Genomic DNA, 12,874 nt, shown 5'->3' on the forward strand with positions numbered 1-12,874 from the left:
TCTCATGTTCCTGACATCTCTGAGCTTGTTTCCTATCCACCTGTCTCATGTTGATGAGGTCATCCAGCCTGATGATCTCTAGGTTCTCCTTTGAGTGGTTCCCTCTGGGAGAGTTCTCTCTCTGTAACTTGTGTGTGTGTTTGCTCGTATCCTGTTTCTCCTTGACAGCACTTTAGTGTTTTTACCACTGGTGTCTCATCTGTGGTTCACCTTTTATTTGACTTCTTTGTCAAAGATGAAGGTGTTTGTGGTCATTCACCAATCATGTGATGGCTCATGTGACTGTGAGTCTGATGGAGAGCTTGTAGCGTCTCTCACTCTGATCACTTCAGGCTATTGAAGCTACTCAGGTGTAGCCTGACTAGCTCAGTCGGTAGAGCATGAGACTCTTAATCTCAGGGTCGTGGGTTCAAGCCCCATGTTGGGCGTTCATCTTGAACATCCCTGCTTGTCCTCTCACTTTCTGCAGCTGTGATTGGGAATTGTAAGAAAAATCACTGAATGAACAACACAAACACAGACTGTGTCTGAAGTTCCACACCTGCACCCGACTCAGAATGAAAAAACCAGTGTGGACTCAATTGTATCCACTGTCAATTCTGATTCTGGACAAATTTCTTCATATGTATTGATGGACGCGAGCCAAGCAGAAATTTCCCACAATGCCATAGTGTTTGGTCAGTGTTGAGCAGGCGTCAGTCTGACAATGATGTCATATTATTGTGTCATCACCTGACCAGACCCAAAAGTAGGCTCAGGTATCAGTTTCTTCTCAATGCTAATGTCTGCTAGCTTAGTCTGCTACTTTTAATGGCTCTGCCTGCTCAAAGGTCCAGACCCAAAAGTAGGCTCAGGTATCAGTTTCTTCTCAATGCTAATGTCTGCTAGCTTAGTCTGCTACTTTGATGGCTCTGCCTGCTCAAAGGTCCAGACCCCTGGATGTGGTGGTTCCTACCTGAACGTAGATTCTGTCAGCTCATGTTGTTAAATCAACTCACCAGGAACACCAGTAGATTTCAATGGACTGACAATGAGTCTCATTGAATGGGTGTCTCGTCCAACGAGAAACAATCAGTCTCAGGTTGAAGCTCATCAATGAGGTCTTGTGGATCAGTGGCTTGCATGAATGAATGAGTTGGAAGACTTCTTGGAAATTAAAGAGGATTTAATACAATTAAGAAAACCCTTAAGACAGAGTGATAATTCCAGCAGAGTAATTAAGGCCCATATTGAGTAGCAGGTATGAATTAGCCTGGATTTATCTGAGCTTCAAGTAGACGTCAAAGAGGCAGGTGGAAAGGTGTGTAGGATGAACGATGGTGACCTCCAACCAAATGAAGAGGACTGAGTGGAGGCTGACCAGCTCTACGGAGTCAGGCGGAGTTTGGCAGCGAGACAGGAGTCCAGGCCTGAATCGGTGTGTGGCAGCACAGACAGCTGTGAGCTGTCATCCCTAATTGGCAATTGCACAGCCAACCACCGGAGGCGCCCTCACTCATAAGAGGGGCGATTCCCTCCCTGCCCCATCTCTCTCTCTCCCTCTCTCTCTCTCTCTCTCGCTGCTCCTGATGGGTGACGTCATTTCCGCGCCGGATGTTTTCCTTCGGACAGGTAACGCGGCTTGTCTGCTCACCTGCTGCTCTTGGCTCACGTAGCACTGAGCTAATGATTGTGTATTGTGCTGCAGAGCGGCCGATTTGGTAATGAGAGTCCTGCCAAGTGACATCACTGACATGAATGGATGACATCAGTCACGTGACTGGATGACTTCAGTCACATGACCCAAACAGCGACCATCAGTCTCCCTCCAATCCTGTACTTGGGTAAACAACAAAAACAGAGTAAAAGTCTCTGGCAACATATTTGTTTCCTGTAGGGTTTCTTCATGTATGTGTGGTGTACCTGCTTTCCCAGAGGACTGCCATCTTTGTTCTGTGGGCTGACATGTTTTAGTGTCAGCACAGGTCATAGCGCTGAGACTGAACTCTCATTCTCCTCCAAGTATTATTTCCACCTCACACTCCTGCATACATTCAAGTGAACAGGGAACACAAATTTATGCTCAACTTCTCCTGTGTATTCATCCACAGTCACTAAACAACAACCAAACCAAACAAAAGGGGTTTGCTAGCATGGCGATCAGCTGTAGTTCACCATCTTATCCAGGTCACATGACTCAGGAGTAGCGTGGCTGTCTGGCAACCAAAGGGTGGCTGGTTTGATCCTCACTTTCTCCAGTGACCATGTCAAAGTGTCCTTGAGTAAGATACTGAACCCCTAAATACTTCTGATGAGTAGGTTGGCTCCTTGCATGGCAGCCTTCAGCATCAGTGTGTGAGTGTGTGTGAATGAGAGGACATTGTTCAGCTCCTTGAGTGCTGCTGAGGTAGAAAGGCTCTGTACAAACTGAGTCCTTTTACCATTTCTTTCCTGCTTCTAGCAGCGCTGTTGTCACTTCCTGTGACCGTGGAGGAAAGGGGTCCCCCTTCAGAATAAGTTTTATATCATGATGTTACTTCCTCTTCAACATGCCTTTAGCAGACCAACTCACTGACTAGCACAGTGAGGTAGTGTGGCCGAGCGGTCTAAGGTGCTGGATTAAGGCTCCAGTCTCTGAGGAGGTGTGGGTTCAACTCCCACCACTGCCATCATGTCCCAGGTCACTGGAGAGGTGTGGCAGGTCTCTCGCAGCCTTTCCTTTCACTTCCACAGGTATCTTCAAACCTGTGACCAAAAGAAGAAGTAGGTCCTGAAAACTCTCCAGTTGGTCCAGAACACTGCTGCCCGTGTGTTGACTAGAACTGGTAGAAGAGACCATGTCTCTCCTGTACTGGCTTCTCTGCATGGCTCCCTGTCACATTCAGAATAGAATTCTAAATTCTCCTTCTACCATCAAAGTCCTCAACAGTCAGGCTCCTTCCTACCTGACAGAGCTCCTAGTCCCCTATTATCCAGCTAGAACCCTTCGCTCCCAGGATGCAGGGTTACTGGTGGTTCCTAGAGTTCTAAAAGTAGAATGGAGCCAGAGCCTTCAGCTATCAGGCTCCCCTCCTGTGGAACCGTCTCCCAGTTTCAGTGCTCACAGTGGTCCTCAGTGAGCTCAGGGAGCTTGTGAGGATAACCAGACACATGAAAAACTAGAGGGAACATTGGCTGGAGCTCAGTGTCTCCTGATGTACATGGCAGGGCAGCTGCTGCTGATGTCATCAAAATGAGCCCTGGAATCACAAGGTTTGCTGTGACGAGAGGCACTGACATCAAGACATGTTTGGAGCTGTTTATGGTTGATGGTTCTGTTCATGCCACTGTCACTAAAAAGAGTCAGCATTGCTGTGACAAACCTCAAAGGAAAAAAAGTCCATGGTGACAAGTGGAAAGACATTGATGAGGGACACCTGGATGCTTCTATTGGTGTTCTTCTTCTTCCTGGAGTGTTCAGATCCTGCAGTGAGGCCACTGATCGTCTCTGGGACGCATCGACAGACAGAAATATTTTCCGGGCCACAAGGCCACTTCAGAACTTTCAACGAACATCAAGAGTCCTCAGATTTGACGACAGAGACACCGGAGCAAGAACTGACAAGCTTGCCCCCATTGGGGATGTCTGGGAAAGATGGGTGCAGCTCCTTGCACCAACATTCAACCCAGGGCCAGAGGTGAGAGTGGATGAACGTCTTGTCCCTTTCTGAGGAAAATGCCCCTTCCAGCAGTCCATGCCCGGTAACCAGGAAGGACGGCAGAGCAGAGTTTGTGTTCTGGCCTGTTCTGCTTTTCATTTAGTGTTTATATTAAAGTTCTGTTGCTGAAAAAAAGACTTTTATGCCAAACCCAAAGGTTCATCATTTTTTTAATTGAAATTGAGGGTTTACTGACTAAAAAAAGGTCCAGAGGCCCACAACAAAATATTCAAATCAATATTTCCATGGATAAGGAAGCCTACCAAGGAAACCAAGAGATGGAAACAACTTGGATGATAGAAAATTGTTTTTAGTGAATTTTACAGCTGATTGAAGATGTGGGTCAAAACTGACCGTTACCATAGAGATGGGAACAGAAAACTCAAATGGAAGCTCAAAAGGGGACTTAGCTCCAATGGTAGAGTGCTAGCTTAGCATGTGAGAGGTAGAGGGATCCATGGCCTCATTCTCCAGAATACTTCAGCTTGTTCTGTTGATCAGAGGAGCTGCTGGGTGATGAATGCTGATGTTTGTCCACTGCTGTGATAAAGTGTCCCCTGTTACTGAGATGAGGATGAACACCTGCTCAGGTCAAAGCTGCAATCAAACCAGGGACTCTGAACCTCCCACACAGTGAAGGAGTTTGTCCTGCAGGTTGATGGACGCTTATTAAGTTCTATCTTTGATCAAATATAAGAAATGTAAAATAATTCAACATTGATTGCATTTCCCTCCTTTCTTTGGTGCCCTCAGACTTTCTGAGAACTGTAGGAGGAACTGCTCTCTGTTCTGTGTTTCTTCTGCTCAGTGGAGGAAGGAACGAAGGACTGGAGCTCTAAGTTTTCCAGTTCCTACATCAGTGAACAGACTTTCTGTGCTGCAAGGAACCAAAGCTACTAAGGAGGATTACAGAGTTTGGGAGTCAGTGACTTAATAGAGTCAAACAAAGGGTTGAACCTGAATGAGACAGTCACCCTTCAACATGGGGCCATGGCAGAGTGAACCAAGAACACTACAATGGGGGTGAGAGTGGAGCCATGATGGATTCACAGTTCATCACCTCCACCATCATGTGGACCACCTGATCACCTCTCCCTCAACCTCTAAATAACTCATTCCCTGACCGGGAATCGAACCCGGGCTGCGGCGATGAGAGCGCCGAATCCTAGCCACTAGACCATCAGGGACCACATTGAGCTCTCCAACAACAGAGACTATAGACAATGACTCAAGAACACAGGACTCTGTTGTCTCAGCTTGAGATGCAGAGGGTCCACCAAGACCACCAGACACCTCAGCCTCCTAAAGACAGTCCACCCCCAGGATCCTGCCCCCCTCTGCTCCAACTCAGCCCTCCATTCATAACTGACTTTGTCTCAGTCTCTTCCCAATGCCAGTCACTGAAACACTGACAATGTGATGGGGCTTCCTGTCTTTATTACATTTTCTTCAAAGGATCCCGTGTGTCTTCTTTCTCTCTGTCTGTACAGGAGTGTGGTACCAGGCCCAGCTTGAACGGGTGACTGTGTCTGAGTGGGTCGAGGCTGGGCTGCAGGTATTGGGAGGTTAGAACCCATCTGTGAGGCTCCAGGTGGAGCGATCACCTGTGAGGGTCCAGGGACAGCAGGAAGCTGCACAGATGGTAAAGACATGGAGGGGAGACAGGTGGTGCTAGAGCAGTAACAGGAAGTGTCTGGCATTTTGGTTCATCCTGTGAGATGACGTGAGGTTGTGGTTTTGCCTCCAGCCTCACCTCCTCATCAGTGTTCAAAAGGTTCAAAGGTGAAAAAATGGGATTCAACCAAACAGCTGGAATGAAGAGTTGGTAACACTTGCAGAGCTGCAGGGAGCTGGACAGGTCTCACCATGGGGGGATTTGTCCCACAGATCCTGCTGAAGTGGCTCCTCCTCCTGAGACCTGCAATGCTGGCTGGACCTTTGGAAAAAGAACACAACAAATCTTCATAAACATTTACTTCAGCAGGAACACACAAGAAGGTGGGACTGGTTCCTTTTTCATGTTCACTATTTTGTCGTCTTGGTTCATGTTTTGGTTGTCAAAGTTAATTCTGAATATTTGTGGAAAGTTCGCCTGCCTTTACTTGTACCAATACTTCCTTTAGTAACAAATTAAAAAGCTCAAGCTAAACTTCAGTCAGGACAACCATTCTTTCTCATTCTTCGGCCTCTGTTTTATGTCCATGACCATCCTGTCTGTCACCTTTGGTGATGGAGACATCAGTTGATGACATCAGCAACGGTCCTCAACCTAACTGCCTCTGCCAGAAGTGAGCTGTCATCTGTCTCAGGGGACACAGTCGGGTGGACCGGGGCGGATGAGGGCCTGCTGCTTCCTTGAAATATTTCTCAATATTTCAGTTGCAACTGTATAGTGATGGTGGCTCAGTTTAGACCTGTCAATCAATGTTAATAATTGATCTTAGCATCTGGAGATTATTTTAGGAACACAAATACTTTTACTTCATTCTGAGGATGAGCAGACGTTCAATATGATTCTCATTTCCTGGTCAAAGACTCCTGCTAGTCAGAGAGGATCTGGGCTGGATTGGAAAGCTTCTGAGAGGGAAACCTTCACTCTGGACTGGACTGAGAACGGAGCAGCCTCAGCTTCCTGGAGCCTGACTTGCCTCTGTGGTCTAAGGTTGTGTGGGCTGACATCACAGTGAAACTACTGAGATCAAAGAGCCTTTGAGATCACAGGCTGACTTCCTTTTTATCCCTAAAATGAAGAATAAAAATGTTGTGTCTGTGTTTGTGTTGCTGCATCAGTTAAACAGTGACTCTGACAGAGGGGGTGTAGCTCAGTGGTAGAGCGCATGCTTTGCATGTGTGAGGCCCCGGGTTCAATCTCCGGCATCTCCAGCTGGTCCTGTGTAGCCTTCATCTTATCAGCTAAATTGATCCTTAAATGTGACAACAGTTGATTACAAACTACCAGAAGAGAAACCAGTCTGTTGCATATCAAAGTATTTGTAGCTGGGTCAGTGTGACTGTGAGCCTTCATAGCCAGCATGAAGGAGCTGGGTTTATCTTTGCTGGGGAAATCCCACACACAGCTGCTCTCAGTTCCAAATGTGCGTGTCCTCACTCCTCCGTCCTCCTGCTGCCCTCAGAATACAGACACAATTCAACCTGGCAAGTTTGGAGCATAGAAGTGCTCCTGAAGAGATGTGTGTCAGCCCACAGCTGGCTGTTCTTACCTGGAACCTCAAGATGAAACTGCTTCCACAGACTGGAAATGAATCTGATGTTGACTTTTGGACAAATCACCTGTTCATCAGTTCATCATCACTTCCATCCATTTCTACTGCTTATCTTGTTATAGAAAGGAGTCTATCTGCTGTGTGACTGAGGCAGTTACTGTGAGCTGCTGCATGTCTCAGTGTGTGTGTGTGGGGGGGGGGGGGGGCTGTGTGTGACTGGTCGGCTGCCAAGGATTATTGATGAGATCAATCATGATCAGCTCAGAGATCACGGCACAGAAGAAGGAGACTTTTTGATTTTTGGGGGTTCAGTTTCTAAGTCAGACACATCATCACAATTTGAAGTTTTCCTCCAGTAAAAAACAAAACAACACAAAACCAAACAAAAACATGATTTGACTTTTGATGTCTACATTTTTTGGAAATTGTGAGTCCAACAAGCAGGAGGCCGTTTGAGCTTGGAAACTGTGAAGCATCACCAGTAACTGCTGGTTAATTTACAGGTGTTTCCTCCAAAAAGTTTAAAATGAACTCAATGCTGAATCCCTCGTCGTCATCACTGAGCTGCAGAATTGGTCCATGCAGGAGGCTGAGCAGGTCTTCCTCTCTGGTCCAGTGTCTCAGCACAGGTCAGAGTAGAGAATTAAAACATGAACACAAATCTTTATCAGCTGTTTACTGATATCAGTGACTACCTTCAAGTAAGAGTGTTAGTGAATGGACCCTTTTTAAAGTTTATGTTATAATGTTTGAAAAATGATGCTCACAAAAACACAATAAAAGTGTTTGTGGTAAAGTGATTCCAGTAGATTTTATTGCCATTTTCAGAGTTCAAGCGTATTTTGATGACATTGTTTGATTTCATGACTCACAGTTACTTTAGCAGGACCATCGTGACATGAAATCTTCCTCATCATCCCATATCGACCCTCAACCCCTCACACAGAACCAGGAGCCCTCAACTGAATGAACCTTTAAAACTATAAATTAGAAAGTATTTTGGTGGAACGAACCTTTAAAACTATAAATTAGAAAGTATTTTGGTGGAATGAACCTTTAAAACTATAAATTAGAAAGTATTTTGGAGGAATTGGAATAAACCTTTTATACAGTAGTTAGAAATTAAAGGACAGGAAGTAGTATTTTGGTGGAATAAACCTTTAATACTACAGTTAGAAAGTAGTATTTTGCTATAATCTAATTCGATAGGTGGCGCTGTCACCAAAAACCAAAAGTCCAACAAATGCATTTTATCATCCAATTCAGTAGGTGGTGGAACCAGCAGGAGCCACTGAACACAACTCTGACATCATCAGGCTTCTTCCCAGCAGCTTGGTGCTCCAGAAGGAAGAATCCAGACCATCGCTACATCATCAGAGTGAACATCAGCTGATGTTGACCAGTTTAACAAGCCTTTGACTGCTAAATGACATCCAAGCTCAGATTCTCTTGTCCTGGTAGAACAAGTCAGTGTTGAAGAAGATGAGAGCACCAGTCTCTTTCATCCAATGCTGGAACAGCGTTAGACTGAAGGTTAAAGGCAAGTTTTGAACTGAAGAAGCTTCTTGGACCTCTAAACTTCTTAACTCTCTTTCTCCAAGAACTGCGCCTGGACGACGGCCGTTTCCAGCGCTACTTCAGGCTGACGAGGTTCCTGTTCGATGACCTGTTTGTGAGGATCGGTGCCAGGATATCAAGGTCCAACACCAACTCCAGGCTCCAGGACCGTTGACATGACTTCCCTGACGCCAGGGGAATCTCAACGCTGACAGGCTCTCTGGACTCCTTGTCATGAGAATTTGTCACAAAAGTTGAATACTTTCAAATGCATGAATACGCGTCACTCACGTTGCCGGCGAGTACACACACCAGTTCAGCTCTCTACATGGACTTTACATGTGAACTTGTTGCACGAAAATTTGTGTCACGATTGATGTGAACACGCCTTCAGACTGTGAGGGCTGACATCACAGTGAAATGACAGAGATCACAGAACCTTTGAGATCACAGGCTCAGTTACGTCCAGTTGACCAGATTTTACTTCGCTTCGATCTACGATGACCTGGATGAATGAGAACCTACACAGACATCTTGCCAAACACTATGGGAAGGACATCCTTAGTGTGGTGCGGGAATGCGAATGGACTGCAAGGAAAATCGCAGACTACAGGAACCATCTACGTTTCAACCTCCGATGGCGCCAACACAACCTCATTCCCACTAGCCTACTACTAGGATCCACCGTGAGGGGCCACAGGGCCAGCAAGATTTTGGAACGGGCCCAAAATCAGCTTCTCAACGATAGAGTGAGACAGGTCCATTTCACCATCGAGGGACTAAAGACCAAGCTAGATCACCTTAATCAAGAGTTATCGCCATTTTTGCCACCCGCCATCTTGGACAAGGTCACCTCCTTCATTGGGACAGCCCAACTATCTCAACATCAGAAGAGCAAGGAGAGACAGAAAAGGAAATTCGCTCGCCTCCAGTCTCGCCTCGACCGGGAACGAGAAGCAGAAGGCCCAACCCCAGCGGACTCACAGGACAGGTGGATAAGGAACTTATCCAACAGGGAGCTCACCAGTCCTGAGAAACGCGTCCTTGCCAAAGGAATGAACTTTGCTGTCACCCCGAAACATCTCCCGACGGTGGACCTCATCACTGCCACAGAATCCGCCATCAAGAAGAACAACCTCTCCACCACAAAAGCAGATGAACTACGACTCAAGGTCACAGCGGCCCTCTCCGAAGCGAAGGTCCCCTCTGCCAACCTCTCGGTCCAGGAAAGGAAGGCCTTGAATGCACTGAGCAAAGATGAGAACATCACCATCCTTTCGGCTGACAAAGGAAGATGCACGGTGGTCCTTGACACAACTGACTACCAGGACAAGATTAGTTCTCTTCTCAGTGACATTCACACATATGAGACCTTAAAACGCGACTGAGTTGCTGCTGCCAGCACAGCCCATTACCATCTGAGTGGTCGGTGAAACTCCCTAACGACCACCCCTGAAACTCCCTGACACCGCACAACGACTGTCGTTTGGGGAGGCCAGGTGAGTCTCGGGGGGGGTCGTTTCCACCACAATAGCACTGACCACTCCCACATAGGTTTATAAGCTGGAGCTTCCACACTCTTCACTAGAACTGAAGAAACTTCTCGGATGAGAGGTGAAACGTCTTCAAGATAAACTTACGTCCAGTTGACCAGATTTTACTTCGCTTCAATCTACGATGACCTGGATGAATGAGAACCTACACAGACATCCCTAAAATGAAGAAAATAAATGTTGTGTCTGTGTTTGTGTTGCTGAATCAGTTAAACAGTGACTCTACCAGAGGGGGTGTAGCTCAGTGGTAGAGCGCATGCTGAGCATGTGTGAGGCCCTGGGTTCAATCCCCGGTATCTCCAGCTGGTCCTTTGGAGCCTTCATCTTGTCAGCTAAAGTGATCCTTAAATGTGACAACAGTCGATTCACTATCAGAAGACATCTTCTACATGTTCAAGGTGGGCGAACTTTCCACAAATGTTCAAAATTACTTTTGAAAATGAAAACATAGATCAAACCTGCCCTATCAATCACCCACAATGGGCGGATCGTCCCACTCCCTATCAGGTTCCCCACTCTGCGACCCAGGAGGCTCCCTCTCCCTATCAGGACTAGAAATCCATTGGGGTCTCCCTGCTCAGGTAGGAGTCCTGCCCACAACGTGAAGCTGTTGATGTACTAGAGGAGACAACATCTGATCTTTGTTAGATCCACCAGTCAAAGGTTTTCTTTATGGGCTGTAGCAGCTGAGAATGAGGAATTAATAACCATCTTAGTGAGGACATTTTGAAAAATGATGACATTTTATTGACTTGTAGCACTGCAAAAATCATCTCCCCTCCAAAAACCCTCTTCTCCAACTCTGTACTCAAGTTGTCTCCTCATCAGGCACCACAGGATCCAGGACGTTCAGTCAAAAAATCATTAGTGATTTTAAAAATGTCCATCAAACACAAAATAAGACTTCAAACAGGTTTACAACTTTATTTGATGTTGACACATTTTGTCCATTTTGCCTCCACACTGTCCTTCATCACAGCATTTAACATCAGGACTGCTCCCAGATCAGCTCCATGACCTCATCCCTGCACCAGAGTACCGCCCAAGTTCATCAAGGATGGCCAACATGAGAGGGTCTAGATTCACCTCCATCTTTGGAGGTTGTTGGATTTCCTCCTGAGGACCGTCAGGCTGTTTCCTTACTTTGCTGTGACCCAACAGCAGACAGCAACAAGGACTGTGGTGCACTTGGTAAAATCACCATCTGGAGTCTGGACCAAGATGCTGATGTGATCCTTTGATGAGTTTAGAATCAGTCAGAGATCAAAGACTGGAGCAGGAATTCAATGCACAGAACCCAGAGATCAAAGACAGAATTCAGACATCAAACACAGAATTCAGACATCAAACACAGAATTCAACAATCAATCAATTTGAGGAACCAGCATCTCATGTGAAGATGCTTCTGAACTCATGAAGTGAAATCCTAACAAATAGAGATGAATGAGTCCAACTGGGACTGGCGACCTGTCCAGGGTGAACCCCGCCTCTTGCCCGTAGATGCTGGGATAGGCTCCAGCCCCCCCGCGACCCTTAATAGTAAGGAATAAGCGGAAGATGACGATGGATGATAGATGGAGTCCAACTGGACCTGAACAGGAGAGAAATAAAGGAGTTGTTATGTAATTGTTATTTATTTCCAGGCCAGGTGAGGGTTGGATTTTGTTCGTCCATGTTGAAGTGAACTGACAGTGGGACTGAGGACCTGGGCTGAAGTCCAGCTCACTGCTGGTTTAATAAAACCACCTGATTGTTTTTCCTATCAGCTCTGATCTGATGGAAGAAACAAAAAGCCAAACTTCATTCGTCCGTGTCCAAACTCCAAGTGTGTTGATGTGCAGCACTCCAGTTATTTGTTTCTTTCCAGACAGAAGCAGGTTGGTGGAGGAATAAAACCTCAACAGTGAACAAACAGCAATGAGAGAAGTGAATCCTGCACTCAGAGAAGTTGTGTCTGCACTCGCCAACCAGGAGACGCGTCTATCTTCTGTGTGACTGGGGCAGCTGCTCAGAGCTGCGTTTCTCAGCTGTGTGGGGGCGGGACTCTGTGTGTGATTGACAGGTCAACTGTCTGCCAGACAATGTTGTGGGGCACAAACACAAAATGCGAGGTGCCATTTCCATTCTGGGTCAATCAGCTCTGGGACCGTTTTGTCTTTTGAATGCGGGTAGCAGCTTGTAAAAATGCCCCGGCTCAACCACCAGACCTCTGTGTACACTGTAAAAAAAAAAACTAGAAAAAAAACAGTAAAAAGTCAGTCAGCAGAGTTTCCAGACGAATACCGTCAAATTACAGTAATGAACTGTTCCACAAAATTACATGGAATAAACTGTAAAAATACACAGCAGGTTTCACAGTCCCAACTCATTAAATTACAGTCCATTTAGTGTTGATAAATGTGCATTCAACTGCAGGAAAACAGGCCCATCACGTAAAAACACATGAAGAACAAGGACCTTTCAGGTTCTTCTCTAAGTTCAGGGCTCTTACTGGTTCATTTATGAAACAAACCAGTCTATGAGCAGGAATTTCCCATTAAAAAGTTCATTTGACAGTGGAAAAGCAAGCATAGTCCATCAAAATAGCCAAGTTTAAGGTCAATCGCTGTCAATTGAAGCTATTTAGTTGTTACTTTATGAAACTGAGCCAACTTTCTACAGTGATTTCCTGTTAGATTCTGGTTTCTCCAAGTATAAAAACTACAACAATGTATAAACACAGAATCTGTACTTTGAACAATAGAGAATTTCTACATATTTACAGTATCAGTCCATCACTTTAGAGGATTGGAATGTAAAATAATCACTGGACAATGGAAATCATTTATCCTTTAACAAAACAACTTCAGTGCAGAGTTGATAA

The 12,874-nt window shown here is 45.9% G+C and overlaps 4 non-coding genes across 4 annotated transcripts; 3 read left to right on the forward strand and 1 right to left on the reverse strand.

Annotated features, from left to right (window-relative positions):
* Nucleotides 1-355: 355 nt before the first annotated feature.
* Nucleotides 356-428, forward strand: trnak-cuu (transfer RNA lysine (anticodon CUU)). Its single transcript has one exon. It is a non-coding gene; the product is annotated as a tRNA-Lys (tRNA).
* Nucleotides 429-4,792: 4,364 nt separating this feature from the next.
* trnae-cuc (transfer RNA glutamic acid (anticodon CUC)) lies at nucleotides 4,793-4,864 on the reverse strand. Its single transcript has one exon. It is a non-coding gene; the product is annotated as a tRNA-Glu (tRNA).
* A 1,624-nt stretch (nucleotides 4,865-6,488) lies between these two features.
* On the forward strand, nucleotides 6,489-6,560 carry trnaa-ugc (transfer RNA alanine (anticodon UGC)). The gene has a single exon. It is a non-coding gene; the product is annotated as a tRNA-Ala (tRNA).
* Nucleotides 6,561-10,241: 3,681 nt separating this feature from the next.
* trnaa-agc (transfer RNA alanine (anticodon AGC)) lies at nucleotides 10,242-10,313 on the forward strand. The gene has a single exon. It is a non-coding gene; the product is annotated as a tRNA-Ala (tRNA).
* The last annotated feature ends 2,561 nt before the right edge of the window (nucleotides 10,314-12,874 follow it).

This window comes from Aulostomus chinensis, chromosome 1, assembly GCF_037954235.1.
Source record: "Aulostomus chinensis isolate RoL2024-O1b breed Wild chromosome 1, RoL_Achi_v1.0, whole genome shotgun sequence".
Lineage (NCBI taxonomy): Eukaryota > Metazoa > Chordata > Actinopteri > Syngnathiformes > Aulostomidae > Aulostomus > Aulostomus chinensis.